The sequence below is a fragment of the Podarcis bocagei genome, assembly GCF_964188305.1.
Source record: "Podarcis bocagei genome assembly, chromosome: 7".
NCBI classification, from domain to species: domain Eukaryota; kingdom Metazoa; phylum Chordata; class Lepidosauria; order Squamata; family Lacertidae; genus Podarcis; species Podarcis bocagei.
Genome location: NC_138132.1, coordinates 67,086,127 through 67,101,400, shown reverse-complemented (window position 1 = coordinate 67,101,400; position 15,274 = coordinate 67,086,127). Strand labels below are relative to the sequence as shown.

At 42.3% G+C, this 15,274-nt stretch overlaps 1 protein-coding gene across 1 annotated transcript in view; it reads left to right on the top strand.

Moving 5' to 3' along the window:
• The window catches only part of DNAJC11 (DnaJ heat shock protein family (Hsp40) member C11), a 61,827-nt gene that overhangs the window by 29,699 nt on the left and 16,854 nt on the right, over positions 1-15,274 (top strand). The window lies entirely within an intron of this gene.

Sequence of the window (15,274 nt, the reverse complement as noted above, 5' to 3'; positions counted from 1 at the left end):
CTGAATGCAAGCGCAGCCTCTCTCTCCTCCTTGTGTGCCAGGACCCGTCTTGGGTAACACCGCACATTCTCAGTTTCAGGCTGGTGCAAATGAAAGGGGAGTTGTGACGAGCAGAGCTATATTTCCCGAAAGAGAGAATTCTAAAATAAGATTGCAGGGTGCACGCGGAAAGGTTGGCCTGGGGATTCTGAAAGCACGTCTTCGACTGTCACCTCGAAGCGGCAGAAGATTGCACAGTGACCTTGTTCTATATCGGTGTGAAAAATATGCCTTGACCTGCCTTTCTCATATCACCTTTGCCATGAATGGTGGATTTAGTTTAGCAGAAAGATGTTCTTCTCCTGAATTAAGTTTCCCAGAGGCGCCTCTCTGGTGTTGCTTGCTGGCTGCGCTCCATCAGGCTCTGTCCTGCAGAAATTAATTGTGTGTGCCTTTGCATGCTTTTCAGCCTCTCTCTGGGTTGCAGCCGTGGGTTCTGTTCTGCTAGTTGAGGCAGGCTCCTTTTGTCGCTGGATGACTCTCAACTGGATGTGTGAACCGACTCTTGAAAAGCAGTGCTTTTGAAATGGTAGGAGGCAATGCAAGGCAGCCCATTCTCTCAGGCAAGCCATCAGTCCGTGTCTCCCCCCCCCCCCCGCATATAATTTGGCAGTCATCAAATGATCAACACACATGTGTGAAATTGCCTTTAGCCATGGTAGAAATTCTCTTGCGTATTTTGGGCAATAAAGGGGGGGTGATCCTTGGGGACCAGTTGTGATCCAAGGTCCATGGCTCAGGAGCAGAGCACAAGGTTTTGCATACAGAAGGTCCCAAATTCAATCCCCGGCTTCTCCAGGAAGGGCTGGGAGGGACTCCTGCCTGAACCCCTGGAGAACAGTTACCAGTCAGTATAGGTCAGGGGTGGCCAGAAGATGGATCAGGATCTACTGGTGGATATCTGGGTGCTGTGAAGTAAATCAGCAAGGACTTCTGATTCTCAGTTGTTCAGCAATACCAACAAAACTGACTTCAGGAAACTCTAACAAAAGAAAATAAAAAAAAGGGGGGGCAGTTTCCAGGAGAGGAAAACCTGTAAGCTCTGTTCAGTTTTGGAGCCCAAAATAAATTCTTGGGCTCTGAAAGATGTTTATCTTTTGTACCAGGTGAAACACACTAGATCTCGCAAGCCTGATGTCTACAATAGACAATGCTGATCCATAGAATCATAGAGTTGGAAGGAACTCGAGGATTATCTAGCCCAACCCCTGCAATGCAGGAATATGCAGTCATCCCATACAGGGATTGAACCTGAAACCTTGGTGTTTTCAGCAGCATGCTCTAACCTACTGAGCTATCCAGGTGGGCCAGTGGTCTGACTCAGTGTAAGGCAACATCCTAAATTCCTATGCATTGTATTGCCCCAAGACCTGTTGACTGGTCATTCTGAAGGGTGACAGAATGTGACAGCATCCTATGTTCCAAACTGGTTCCTCCTTGTATAATTAGATATTGGGCTGGAACACAGGTTAAGCCCCCGTTGGAATCAGTGGTACAAGTTAGTCATTGGGATATGACTCTGCTTCCTGGGTTTAGCTTATTCCAGGAGTTCCCCAAGCTCCCCCCTGCTCTTGCCTCCCACAAACCTCCTCCTGAACATCGCCAGGCATCTTGACAGTCCACTTAATGTCTTTTCTGCATGCTGCATTGATTTCAATGTGCTGTGCTAGATGCTGTACAGTATTTAAGTATATTTTTATTTCTCCTTTTCTTTATTATATGTTGCATTTTATTGTATTCCATAGAATTCACATAGTAGCACAATAAAATGCATTGTAAGAAATAAAAGAAGCAATGAAAATACAGTTAAAATCAATATGGATATTTAATATGATGAATGTGGCACCACCTGCCTTCACCCCACACATCCACAGACATGCCACAGCCCACCTGAATGGACCCCATGGTGATTCACGAACCACAAACCCTTGCCTATTCTGACAATATTTCACCTATGAAGATACCTAATTTTGCTTTTAATTTAGACCATATGGATAAACCTGGTATGGAGTCGCTGTAGCCTAACCTTAGGGTCCTCCAATTTCATCACTCTGCTCATAATTACCCTGCTCTCGGCCCTTGAGGAATAATGTGTTTAATTTAGGGCTGCTTTCTTTCTGCTTTGATTTTTCCTCCACCAACCCAGCCACTGCTGCCGCTGCCGCCTCTCTCCAGCATGTCTCCGCTGTACGTCTGTGACCTTGGAGCAAGGACTGTCCCCCTCTCTGCCTGTGTTTCAGCCCTAGCTGCCTGGTTCTTTCTCGACTTTCCTCCGCAATTAGCCTGGTCTGTGGCCTTCCACTTTATCCCTAGCCAGGGCTTGTCTGGGTTGCTTGACTGTCGTCTTGTATTCTACAGAGGGAGAGAAAACACATAGAAACCAGTTGTTTCATGTTTGAAATCTGTGTTCTTTGTAAAAAGGTTTATTTTTTATTAAAAAAATTGTCATTAGAACAAAACTTCTGAAAACTATAGCAAGCAGTCTTATTTGAAAATATTTACTGTTTGGTTTTTTGATGGCTGATCACAATAAAGACCTTACCTTTGGGTTATGATCTCAAAGCCTGTGTCTCTTGAAAATGCCTTTGATGGCCATGGGCTGTGCTTTCTGGCTTTCTTGAGGCTGGGGAAGTGTAGAACCCATGGCTGCCAGGACACCTGAAGAGAGATCGTTCACCAAGCCAAATGGCAAGATGCCCACCTTTCTCCTGACTACCCCAGACCTCCTGCGCTGGACAACTTTATACTTTGAAAGCCAGCATTTCTAATGTGCTAAAGGCAGTCTCTTTGCTGTAGTGCATGTATTCCAATCGAACGGTTGTTTAGCTTGAGGGATGTCCAGGGCATGAGAAGCCCATTTACTGCATACATTACATTGCTTGAAAGTATCTGGGTGTCTTCCCCCTTCAGCACAGAAAGGACGCCTCGCCATTTGCCACCCTGGAATGATCTCCTTCCTTTGGCGTAATAAATTGCTTTACTCGCTTACGAAGGTTGTAGTTCTTGTGCTGGCATTTTTCAGTCTCCAGCAACCCGTAAAACGAGACGCCGGTTCCAAGTCTTTCTGGAGCCCTTTAGATTCTGAACCAGAGGGATTCTGAATCCTGTGTGCGCGTACTCATGGTGCAAGAGATAGGTTAAAGGAAATGCATCTCAAAACAGCAGTGTGAGCCTCTTGTTTGGCACTCTGGTGACTTGGGGTTTTTTTATATATATAGCTCCAGGTAACTATACCTGCACTTGTCTTGCTTTATTTGCTTGCCTTTCTCCACAAGGATGCCTTTTGCCAGCTACAGGCCGGGCAAGCCCGTCTAAGGGAGGTGCAGATAGTGAGGTCACCTGTCAGAGCCCATGCCGCACTGGCGAGGGAATCTGGCTTAAATGGAAGGAATTGGTGGGTGGGGGTCAGAATAGCAGATGGTAGGTGGTTAAATATAGCACCCGGAAGATGAGAACACACCTCCTGTCACTGCATGAGATGCTGGGGGGGGGGTGGCTCTTTCTAGCCACTCCAAATAGAGCAAACTTAAACCCCAAACTGGGGATTGGGGAAGAAACGTGGGGGAGATGAGACAGGGGGTAGTGGTGAGGTGATTATGGACCAGCATAATGAAAGATAACTAGCCTGGCATAGCTCCTGCAGAATACATTAACTCTCTATGGAACACTGAAGTGCCAACCTGAAGCAAGAGTGGTTCACAAGAAGAGGTAGCCACAAGAGCTAAGACTAGACAACAACAACAGTACCAGCAGCAGCAGCAGCAGCAACAGCAACTAAAGAAAAGAGGCTCGATCACAGGCGCAACCCCTGCAGGACCTACAGGAACAACAGGACAAGAAAAAGTGACAACGGTCTCCATGGATGCTGTGACACAAGCCTTACTTAAGATAAACCAATCCCTGGAGACTTTAACAAAACAGACTTCAGAAAATACACAAAAACTAACAGAAATATCAGCAAGATTAGATCAGAACACAGAATCTATAAATAAATTGGTCGAGGAAAATTCTACTACACGTAAAATTGCGGAAGAAGCTAGAGCTATTGCTGGAGAGACTCAAGAGAACCTAGAACCGATTGTTAAAAAGGTGCATGAACATGACGCAACTCTGGCTCTGTGGGAATTACAGAGAAAAGTGAGGAATTTGAAATTGAGATTAATTCCAGAGAACGAAGGTGACAACCTCGTGGAGTTTTTAACACAAGAGTTCGCTGACTGTTGGGAAGATTTGGAGGAAGACGAATTTAAAATCACAACAGCGTTTAGACTGGGTAAAAAACAGAACAGAAAGACTCCGAGAGACTGTTTGATTACACTTAGATCCAAGGAAGAAAGAGACAAAATATTAAGACTACACTTTGAAAAGGCCTTGCAAATTGGAAATTCAGCTGTACAGATTTTTAAAGACATCCCTAAATACATCCTCGATCTGAGAGCTTTATACAAGGATTTGGTTTATCTGCTAAAGAAGAACACTATACTTTTCAGGTGGGAATTTCCATAGGGATTGTCCTTCGATTACAAGGGGAAGAAGGTGAAAATAAAGACTATACAAGATAAAGAGAAATTTCTGGAAAGAAATCGAGAGGACCTACAGAAGGGGACTGTGGACCCACTTGCAGAACAGAGGAGAGCAATAGACATTCTGAATCTTTCGTTTGGACACAAACCACCACCATCAGAGGAAGAGCAACAACTTGGAGCTGTTGGAGGAGTGTCAGAAAAATAACAAGATGGCCCTGCAATTCCTTAGTTGGAATTGTAATGGCCTCAACATGCCTTTGAGGAGACGACAAGTTTTTCATATTCTGAACAGAGAACAACTGGACTTGATATGCTTACAAGAGACCCATATAACCAGAGCTCACAGGAGATTACTTACAAATAAAAGACTAGGACAAGAATTTATCTCATCAGACAAAGTCAAAAAAAGAGGAGTTGTGATCTACGTAAAAGAGAAGTGGGCCCCAAAAATGATGTTTAAAGATGAACAAGGAAGATATTTGGCAGTTGAGATACAAGTACAAGGACAAAAATTTCTGATAGTTGGAATCTATGCACCAAATGAAGGTAAGGCAGAAATTTTTAAGAAACTTCATGAAACTCTGACGGACTATTTGGATTACAATATGATAATTATGGGAGACATGAATGGTGTGGTCTCCACTAACATGGACAAGGCACAAAGACTGACAGTTACCAAGGAAGGGAGACTCCCTAAGTCTTTCTTTGAAATGACGGAAAATATGGACTTAATAGACATATGGAGAACAAGGAACCCTCTTGAGAGAGAGGGAACCTTTTTCTCCCAAGCAATGATGACCTGGACCAGAATCGATCAAATCTGGATTACTAGTGGGATGGCTCCAAAGATCAAGAAGGTAGAAATCTGCCCAAAAACCTGCTCCGACCATAACGCCGTGAAAATGGAAATGAAACTTACAACAACTGGTCAATTTAGATGGAGGATGAATGACACCCTCTTTCGAGATAAGGAGATCCTTATGAAGGCCCAAAAAACTTTAAAGGACTATTTTGAAATAAATCTAAGGGCCGATGTGGAAAAAAGAGTGATCTGGGATGCAAGCAAAGCTGTGATGCGGGGTTTTTTGATCCAACAAAACTCAATAAAGAGGAGGAAACAGAATGAGAAAAAGGAAAAATTTTTGGAAAAGATAAAGGAAGGAGAGAAAAAATTAAGAGTAAAACCAAAGTCCCAGGAGATTTTGAGAGAGATTAAGTTATACCAAACACAATATATGGAATTGATGAACCAAGAGATTGAATGGAAGATAAAGCAAATGAGACAAAGGACATTTGAATCGGCAGACAAATGTGGTAAACTTCTGGCATGGCAATTGAAGAAAAGACAGAAACTGAATACAGTTACAAGCCTAGAAGTGGATGGAAAGAATATATCTAAACCCAATGAGATTAGAAATTGCTTTTTGAGTTATTTCAAAAAACTCTATGCCCAAGGACTACAAAATGAAGAAGATATAGATAAATTCCTTGATAAATATGGATTACAAAAAATCTCTCATCAAAGTAGGATGGATCTGAACCAGAGAATAACAGAACAAGAGATAGAGGGTGCCATTCAGAATATGCAACTGGGCAAATCTCCAGGACCAGATGGATTGACTTCCAGATATTACAAATCTTTGAAGGAGTGGTTGATTCAACCGTTAAAGGAAGTTTGTAACGAGATCTTAGAGGGAAAGAAGGCACCTGAATCGTGGAAAGAAGCATATATCTCACTCATACCAAAAACAGAGACTGAAAAGACTCAATTGAAGAACTACCGCCCAATATCATTACTTAATGTGGATTACAAAATTTTTGCAGACATTTTGGCAAAAAGATTTTAAAAAGTGTTGATGGAAAAGATTCATAAGAACCAAGCAGGCTTTCTCCCCAAAAGGCACCTAGCAGACAATGTAAGGAACATAATAGATATTTTGGAGAAGTTAGAGGTGGATATAAACTCTAAAGCAGTGTTGATTTTTGTGGACGCGGAGAAAGCTTTTGACAATATTTCTTGGAGTTTTATGAAAAAGAATCTTCATGGGATGGGGGTAGGCCAAGGTTTTGAGAATGGTATGGGTGCAATATATTCTGAACAAAAAGCTAAGTTGATTGTAAATAATGTAATAACTGAGGAACTTAAGATTGAAAAAGGAACACGACAGGGGTGCCCAATTTCCCCATTGCTTTTTATTTCGGTTCTGGAGGTGTTGCTGAATATGATTAGAAATGACCAGCAGGTCAAAGGTGTACAGGTCGGAGCTAAACATTACAAGTTAAGAGCATTTGCAGATGACCTAGTATTGACATTGCAAGAGCCAAACACTAGTACGAAAAAGGTGTTAGAAATAATCCAAGAGTTTGGCCAGGTAGCTGGATTTAAGTTGAATAAACAAAAAACTAAAGTTTTAGGAAAAAACTTAACAGATATGGAGAAGGAGAAATTCCAAGAGGAGACAGGGCTGACAGTGGTTAAGAAGGTGAAATATCTAGGGGTTTACTTGACATCTAAAAATTTGAATTTGTATAAGGATAATTATGAAAAATGTTGGTCAGAAATTAAAAAAGATATAGAAATATGGTCAAAGTTGAAATTATCAATGTTAGGCCGAATTGCAGTAATTAAGATGAATGTATTGCCTAGAATGTTATTTTTGTTTCAAACCTTGCAGATTCTTGACAAGATGGAATGTTTTAAGAGGTGGCAGAAAGATATTTCAAAATTTGTCTGGCAGGGCAAAAAACCCAGAATTAAATTTAAAATATTGACAGATGCTAAAGAAAGAGGGGGATTTGCCCTGCCGGACTTAAAATTGTACTATGAAGCAGCAGCGTTTTGCTGGCTGAAAGAGTGGATGCTCCTCGAGAACACAGACATTTTGGATTTGGAAGGTTTCAATAATGCATTTGGTTGGCACGCATATCTATGGTATGATAAAATTAAGCTACATAGGGCCTTTAAAAACCATATTGTTAGAAAGGCATTGTTTAATGTTTGGATAAGATACAAAGATCTGTTGGAAAACAAAACCCCTAGATGGGTGTCTCCTGTGGAGGCTAAGGCAGTGAAGAAACTCAATATGGAGGTCGGATGGCCGAAGTATTGGGAAATCTTGGAACAAGAGGGAGATAAACTGAAATTACAAAGTCATGAGAAAATGAAACATAAAGTACAAAATTGGTTTCAATATCATCAAATAATGGAGTTTTTCAAACAGGATAGGAAAATTGGCTTTCAGGTGGAAAAATCAAAATTAGAGACTGAATTGTTAGAACCCAATACTAAGAATTTATCAAGAATGTATAACTTGCTGCTGAAATGGAATACACAAGATGAAACAGTTAAATCGGCTATGATTAAGTGGGCACAGGACATTGGTCATAATATTATGTCTGCTGACTGGGAGTGGTTGTGGAACACCGGTATTAAATTCACGGCATGTAATGCCTTAAAGGAAAACATTATGAAAATGACTTACAGGTGGTACATGACCCCAGTCAAGCTAGCAAAGATCTACCATTTGCCTGATAACAAGTGTTGGAAATGTAAAGAGACTGAAGGTACCTTTTACCACCTTTGGTGGACATGCCCGAAGATTAAGGCTTTCTGGGAAATGATATATAATGAAATGAAAAAGGTACTTAAATGTACTTTCCTTAAAAAACCAGAGGCCTTTCTCTTGGGCATTGTCGGCCAATTGGTGTCAAAGAAGGACAGAACTTTCTTTATGTATGCTACAACAGCAGCAAGAATACTCATCGCAAAGTATTGGAAGACACAAGATCTACCCACTCTGGAAGAATGGCAGATGAAAGTGATGGACTATATGACATTGGCCGAGATGACAGGCAGAATCCGTGATCAGGGAAAAGAGACGGCGGAAGAAGAATGGAGAAAATTTAAAAGCTATCTTAAGGACTACTATAAACTTGATGAATGTTAGAATGTCGAGGTTTTCAGGAAAAAAAGGGATACAGTGACATAAGATTAGATTATAGAAAAGATTAAGATGACAGAGGTTGGAAAGGAATATTTAGAAGTTGCTAAAAAATTGTGGACATTGGGATGCAGGAAGGGGGGGTATGGGGGAGTCCTGGAAAAGAGGTTTATGAAAAAAACGCTATGAAACTATACGTGTTTGTATGTCTTTTTAGTTGTTTGTTTGTCTTTAAAAATTTGTAAAACCAATAAAAATTTTATAAAAAAAAACAAGCAGCCATCTATTGCACCCACAAACGCTGGGCAAAAAGCAGCCACCCTCCTTGGTGGTCTTTGAACATAGTCAAACAGTGTGAGGTCGAGCTTGGGTTAAAACAAATAATAATCTGTGTTAACTCTGCAAAGTCAAAGCCATGTTGGACAATTTTTTGGCCAATGAGAGATTAATGAGATATCTAATATACCCATACTGGGGGTGCAGGGAAACAGTAGTGTTTTTATTATTATTATTATTATTATTATTATTATTATTATTATTATTATTTATTATTTGCCTCCAAATCAAAGAAACACAACCAGAGAGAAATACTGAGGTAAAAACACGCTTCAGCTTTCAGAAACCCCTGTAAAATTGGGTGGTTTGAACCCTGGCTTCTGTGGATTGAAATTAGCACTTCCTCGCTACTGACTCCACTGCTGGAGGTATTGCGGAATATCTATGAACATTCCTGCTGCTCAGACACTTAAACTGTGCCAGCACCCAAGGCCATGGGAAGGCTTGATAATAGCCATTTCCCAGGAAGCCTGCCGTGAGTGAGAATTGGTTCCAGAAGACCAAGCATGGAGATTTTTTAATCATTTGGGGAGGGAGCTGGTTCTTTTTTCATTTCAGACCAACTTGTGGACGTATCTGTGGGTCTTTTCTCTCGTCTGGGTTGGAAAAAGAGCTGTGGGAATGGGTGGGTGAAGCAGGTCTTCCTCCGAGAAAAAAAGCCCAACCCTTCTGGTTGGTTTGTTTTTAAGAAAAAAAAGAAAAGGGATTTAATGTAATTGTGTGTTTGTGAGCGAGAGAGAGAGAGAGAGAGAGAGAGAGAGAGATGCCTTTCCTGCATAAACAGGGCTTGCAGCTGATCTTATTTATTATGCTTATATCTTAATTTTCCTCCAAGGACAGTACCTGCTTTTTATCCTCACAATAGTCCTTTGTGGTAGGTTAGGCTGAGAGATGGCCCAAGGTCACCCAGTGAGCTTCATGCCCGAGTGGGGATTTTGAACCTGGGACTCCACACTAGTCACTATACCACACTGACCTGTGATGATGATGATTACATTTATATCCCATCTTTCCTCCAAGGAAGTTCAAGGTGGCATACCCAATTCTCCCTCTCCTCATTTCATCCTCAAAACAGCCCCGTGAGGTAGGTTAGGCTGAGAGAGTTAGCCCAGGGTCAATGAGCAAGATTCGTGGCAGACCGGGGATTTGAACCCCAGTCTCCCAAGTCCTAGTCCAGCACTCTAGCCACTACACCACACTGGTTCTTTTTTAAAAAAATAACCTGTGTCTCTTATTCGGAATAGTACGCACCACAGGCACCAGGTGTGAATGGAAGGTCCAGCCTAGCTGAATAAGGACAAGGTGAGAGAGGAATTTCTGCTGAAGATCACAAAGAAATGTAGTTTGGGGGTTGTTTGGTTTTTTTGCAAGTTGTAAGGTTGACTCAACCTTGCAGAGGTGCCTATAGCCCACTAAGACTCATTAAAATCAGAGAGAAGGGGGAGCATGTAGGTTGCAAATTTTAAAGCAATTTGCTTCCATCCATGCAAATGAGTGTGGAGTGAAGTTACTTATTTATTTGAAGCATTTTTTGCCTTGCTCTTCGGCCCCCGTTCCTGCAAGAAAAGGGCTTCCAGAGGAGCGTGAAAGTATCAACAACAAGATGGTCTCAGTCCTGAGACTTTTCAAAGTGATGAATTTGCTCGACTACAGAAGAGATTTCTGAGTTCTCCTTTTATCCCTTTCCTCCCTTTGTGGCAAGAAATAAAGCGTTTATAGTGAATTACTTTCTGAAGGCTCAGGTTTACACACACACAAGCACACCCCACTCCATAAGGGAGCTTTCTTGAGCAAGCAGGCTGGAGGTGAGGGGAAGCAAATCAGGATCTAAGCTCCGCCAGCCGTCTGAGTATATAGCGGCCTGAATAGCGGACAGGACTGACTGAGGCAGCGAAAAACATGTCTCGTTTGGCAAGCGCCAGGGCTTAATTTATGGCATCTCACTTTGTGTTCTCCCTCTGCAGGGACTGCAGCTTTCAGCCTTCATTCCCAATCAGCAGCCAAGAGCGTTTCTGCTTGCTCATTACTGGAGTTTGGGGTGGGGTGCTTCCTGGTTTGGTTCTCCCTCCCCCATTTAAATATCACCAGAGCGTCTTCAGCTGAAGGGGAAAGTGGCTCACATACCCCTCGCAAAGTCACTCTGGGTAGAATTGGCCAGTTTTGCTGGGGGCTGGTGCCAAGGAGAGCTGAATTCCGTTCAATTCAATTATTTTTGCATAAGCATCTCTTATCTCATATCATTTATTCTGGCTTGCCACTTGTGGGGAGGGGAGCAGGGAGCAGTCCACACAAGGCAGAGAAGCACCATTGCCTCCAACTGTTTGGCCATCACAATCTATTCCTTCTGGTGTTTCTTTACAGCTTTGTTTAACTTGGATGCTTGCTTAGTTTAAAAAAGAACAGCAAGTGAAACCCAGGCTGAGACTCTCGGGGAGCTGGATGCGGCTGTGAGATTATGTGCTCCCATAGGATTATGATGTGCGATCAAGAGATGGCTGGCATCTTTCTCCTCCGCAGAGGAGCACAGTGGGAAAGCCTCTAGACCTGCTAAAAAAGAGTGATCCCTCTTATCCCTGGATCAGTTGCTCTCCAACAAACATCTGCTTAACTCCCATCAAGTGCCTTTGGCACCCAAGAGCAGGTTTCAGGCTCAGTGGCCTCCTACCTCCTCCACTCCTCTTCAGTTGCTTCTCAGAGGCATTGATTTGGGAGCGCCACTCTGCTGCACTCCCAGGGAGCAACGTAGCAAAAAAAATGTTGGCACATCTTAGGTTTTTCCCCAGCACTAAACAGCACCCTGTTAGAGGTGGACATTCCTAAGCAGTGGAAAAAAGTTATTATTTATTCAATTGATATACCTTTTGTCAAAAGATCCCAGGGTGGTGAGCAACATTTAAGAACACATTTTACGGAGCACAATAATGAAAACATAATAAATAGCATAATAATAGACAGCATAATAATAAAATAACTGTAATAGCAGTCTGCCACCCCCCACCCCCCGCTTTAATAGGCCATGGAATATTTAATGGCCAAAGGCCTGGGTAAAGAGGAATGTTTTTGCCTGGCACCTGAAGACATTTAATGATGGTGCCAAGTGAGCCTCTCTGGGGAGAACATTCCACAGATGGGGAGCCACCACAGAAAAGGCCAGTGCCCTTGTTGCAGCCTTCCAAACCTTTCTAGGAGGGAGGACATAGAGAAGGGCATTGGGCACCAAGCGCAGGGTTTGGGTCGGTTTGTATGGGAGAGGCAGACCTTAAGGTATTGAGGTTCTGAGCCAGGTGTCCCTGATGTCTTTAGATAGCTTTGGTCAGGTCTGGACTTGAAACTGCAGAAATGCTTTGATGGGGTCCTACTACCCTTTCTGTGCAGTGGCTGGTTGGGGTGGAGGCGCCATTAACACAGGCTCCCCTTCTGTCCCAGAACAATTTGGTACCACCAATAAAACTCAGTTGCCTTATTGCTCACCCCTAGCTTTGTCTTCCTTCTCCTGCCCCTCTTTCAGTTTTGCACTGTGTCTCTTAGATTGTAAGCCAGGCTTCCTCAACCTCGGCCCTCCAGATGTTTTGAGACTACAATTCCCATCATCCCTGACCACTGGTCCTGCTAGCTAGAGATCATGGGAGTTGTAGGCTGAAAACTTCTGGAGGGCCGAGGTGGAGGAAGCCTGTTGTAGGTCTGCTAGTGGAGACTGTTATGTCTTCGTTTTTTCCACGGCCCTTACTAAGAGCTTTAAAAATGCATCCCTTCATAAACTGATTTCCAGGGCTGAAAAGCCAAATGGATTCCCAAGCTCATGCGAACAGACCCACCTGTCATAAAGATCAGCCCTTCCTGTTCCAAGTGGTTCTGTTTGCCTCTTGTTGGCGTCTTCCATTTTGTAGTGCAGTATTTCTGCAGGTGGTGGTTGGCATGGTGGGGGAGAAAAGCCTTAAGGCGGATTTCATTTTATTTTTGGTCTCAGTCTTCCCTTGCGTGCATTCTGGCAGTGGTGCCATGTGCAGGGTTTAATTTTATCCAGGCCTTGCCTACATCCTGAGGTCCTAATTGACGCTTTGATTGCCCGCCAGCATTAGGGGTGCAGCTGCACAAATCAGCCATCTCTGAGCTTTTCTGGATTTCCCCTGGATATCTGAGTGAGCAGGTCTTTCTGAGATGTTTAAAAATGGGATGGTTTGTCTCTTAATCTGCACAGGCCACTCTCTGAAATAGATGGTGGTACAGGAGCATGCAGCTCATGCATTCGTAATAGTGAACATCAGTTCTAGAGCAACGTAGCAAGGAGGCAAGACTTTCCTGCTTGGAGTTTACAGATTTGGATTTGGCAGAGAAGATAGCGGTGGGCACGTAGTTAGACTACAGAACTCACTGCCACAGGAGTCAGCAACAGCCACTAGCTGGGATGCCTTGGAAAGAGGGTTGGACAAATACTTAAGGCTGTTAGTGGCAACTGGCTATGACCGCTATGCCGTACCTCCACATCTGGAAGCAGTAATGCTTCTGAATGCCAGTTGCTTGAAGCAACAGGAGGAGACAGTGTTTCTCATAGTGGCATCTGATTGGCCATTGTGACAACAGGATGCTGGTCTTGGATGGGCCACCAGCCTGATCCAGCAGGCTTCCCTTACTTGGGGTGAACAAATGCAGGGATGACCATTTGCAAATTAATTTTTTATTGATTTTCAGTACACATACATACATTCATAAATTACACATATATACCGTATTTTTCGCTCTATAACACGCACCCGACCATAACACACACATAGTTTTTAGAGGGGGAAAATCCGTAGGCATGCCACCCGTAGGCAGTTCCTCCATAACATGCACAGACATTTCCTCCTACTTTCTAGGAGGAAAAAAGTGAGTGTTATGGTGCAAAAAATACGGTAGGTTACATATTTAACTTAGGCTCTATCATGCCTCTGACTTCCCTCCATTTCTTTGGTAAGTATCAAATAAAGTTCTAATATCACGTACTCTATATATCTTATTATCAACTACACTCTGTAAGAGTTATTCCAACCCTACCAGTGTCTTCAAAGATTTACAATTGTTTCTTATATACATCAAATATTTACTCCAATTTTCTTGAAACTTCTGTTCGTCCTGATCTCTTAATTTTCCTGATAGTCTGGCCAGTTCTGCGTAGTCCATCATTTTAACCTGCCAGTCCATTATATTCGGTATTATGTCTGTTTTCCAATTCTGAGCTAACATATTTCTGGCTGCTGTCATGGCAAATAAAAAGAGGTTTTTATCTTTTTTTTCAATTTCCTTTCCAATCAATCCCAGTAGAAATGCTTCAGGTCTTTTTGGGAAAGTATATTTAAAGATTTTTTTAAGTTCGTTATAGATTAGTTCCCAAAAGCCCTTCACTTTACTACAGGTCCACCACATATGGTAGAGGTCTCCCTCTACCTCTCCACACTTCCAACATTTCTTATTTTTTGTTCTATACATCCTTGCTAGTTTTACCGGCGTTAGATGCCATCTGTAGATCATTTTCCACAAATTCTCTTTTAAAGCAGTACAAGCCGTAAATTTCATGTTTACATTTCATAGTTCTTGCCACGCATCAAAATCGATATTATGGCCGAAATCAATAGCCCATTTAACCATAGCTTCCTTTATCTCTTCGTCTTTCGTATACCAATCCAATAATAAATCGTATGTTTTTGATAATAATTTATTTTTACCTTCTAGAATGTCAATATTAAATTTAGATTTCTTATCCTCGAATCCCTTTTTCCTTTTATCTTCTTTTAGTAGATCATTAACTTGGTGATACTGTAACCATCCTGTATATAAATTCTCTACCTCTTTATACGGTTTGAGTTTTATATCTTGATCTGTCTTTTTGATTAGTTCTTCATAAGTAGCTTTTTTCCCTTCCATATTAACTTTTTTGATAGTTAAAACTTCTATTGGTGAAATCCACCAAGGGGTTTTCCTTTCCAATAGGTCTTTGTTTCTTTCCCAAACTTGAAATATTGATCCTCTGATTATATGGTTTAGAAAACCCTTGTGAACTTTCACCTTCTCATACCATAGGTACGAGTGCCACCCGTACCTATTATCAAAACCTTCTAAGTCTAAGAGATTGGTGTTTTCTAATTTTATCCAGTCTTTCACCCATGTTAAACAAGCCGCTTCGTATTATAGACTCAGTCCTGGCAGGGAAAAACCTCCTCTTTCTTTTTTATCCAAGGGATAAAAAGGGATGACCATTTGAAGGTGCTTAAAAATGGCCCATGTCTTTCAGCATTAAGGTCTCTGGTAACGAACTAAGGTTTTCCCCAACAAGGAATAGGGATGAATGTAAGGAACTGCAGCTGTGAGTGAGCATTGGGAGGTTAAGTCAAAGATAGGAGCAATGGATTTGTAATCTGGTGAGCCGGGTTCGCTTCCCTGCTCCTCCACATGCAG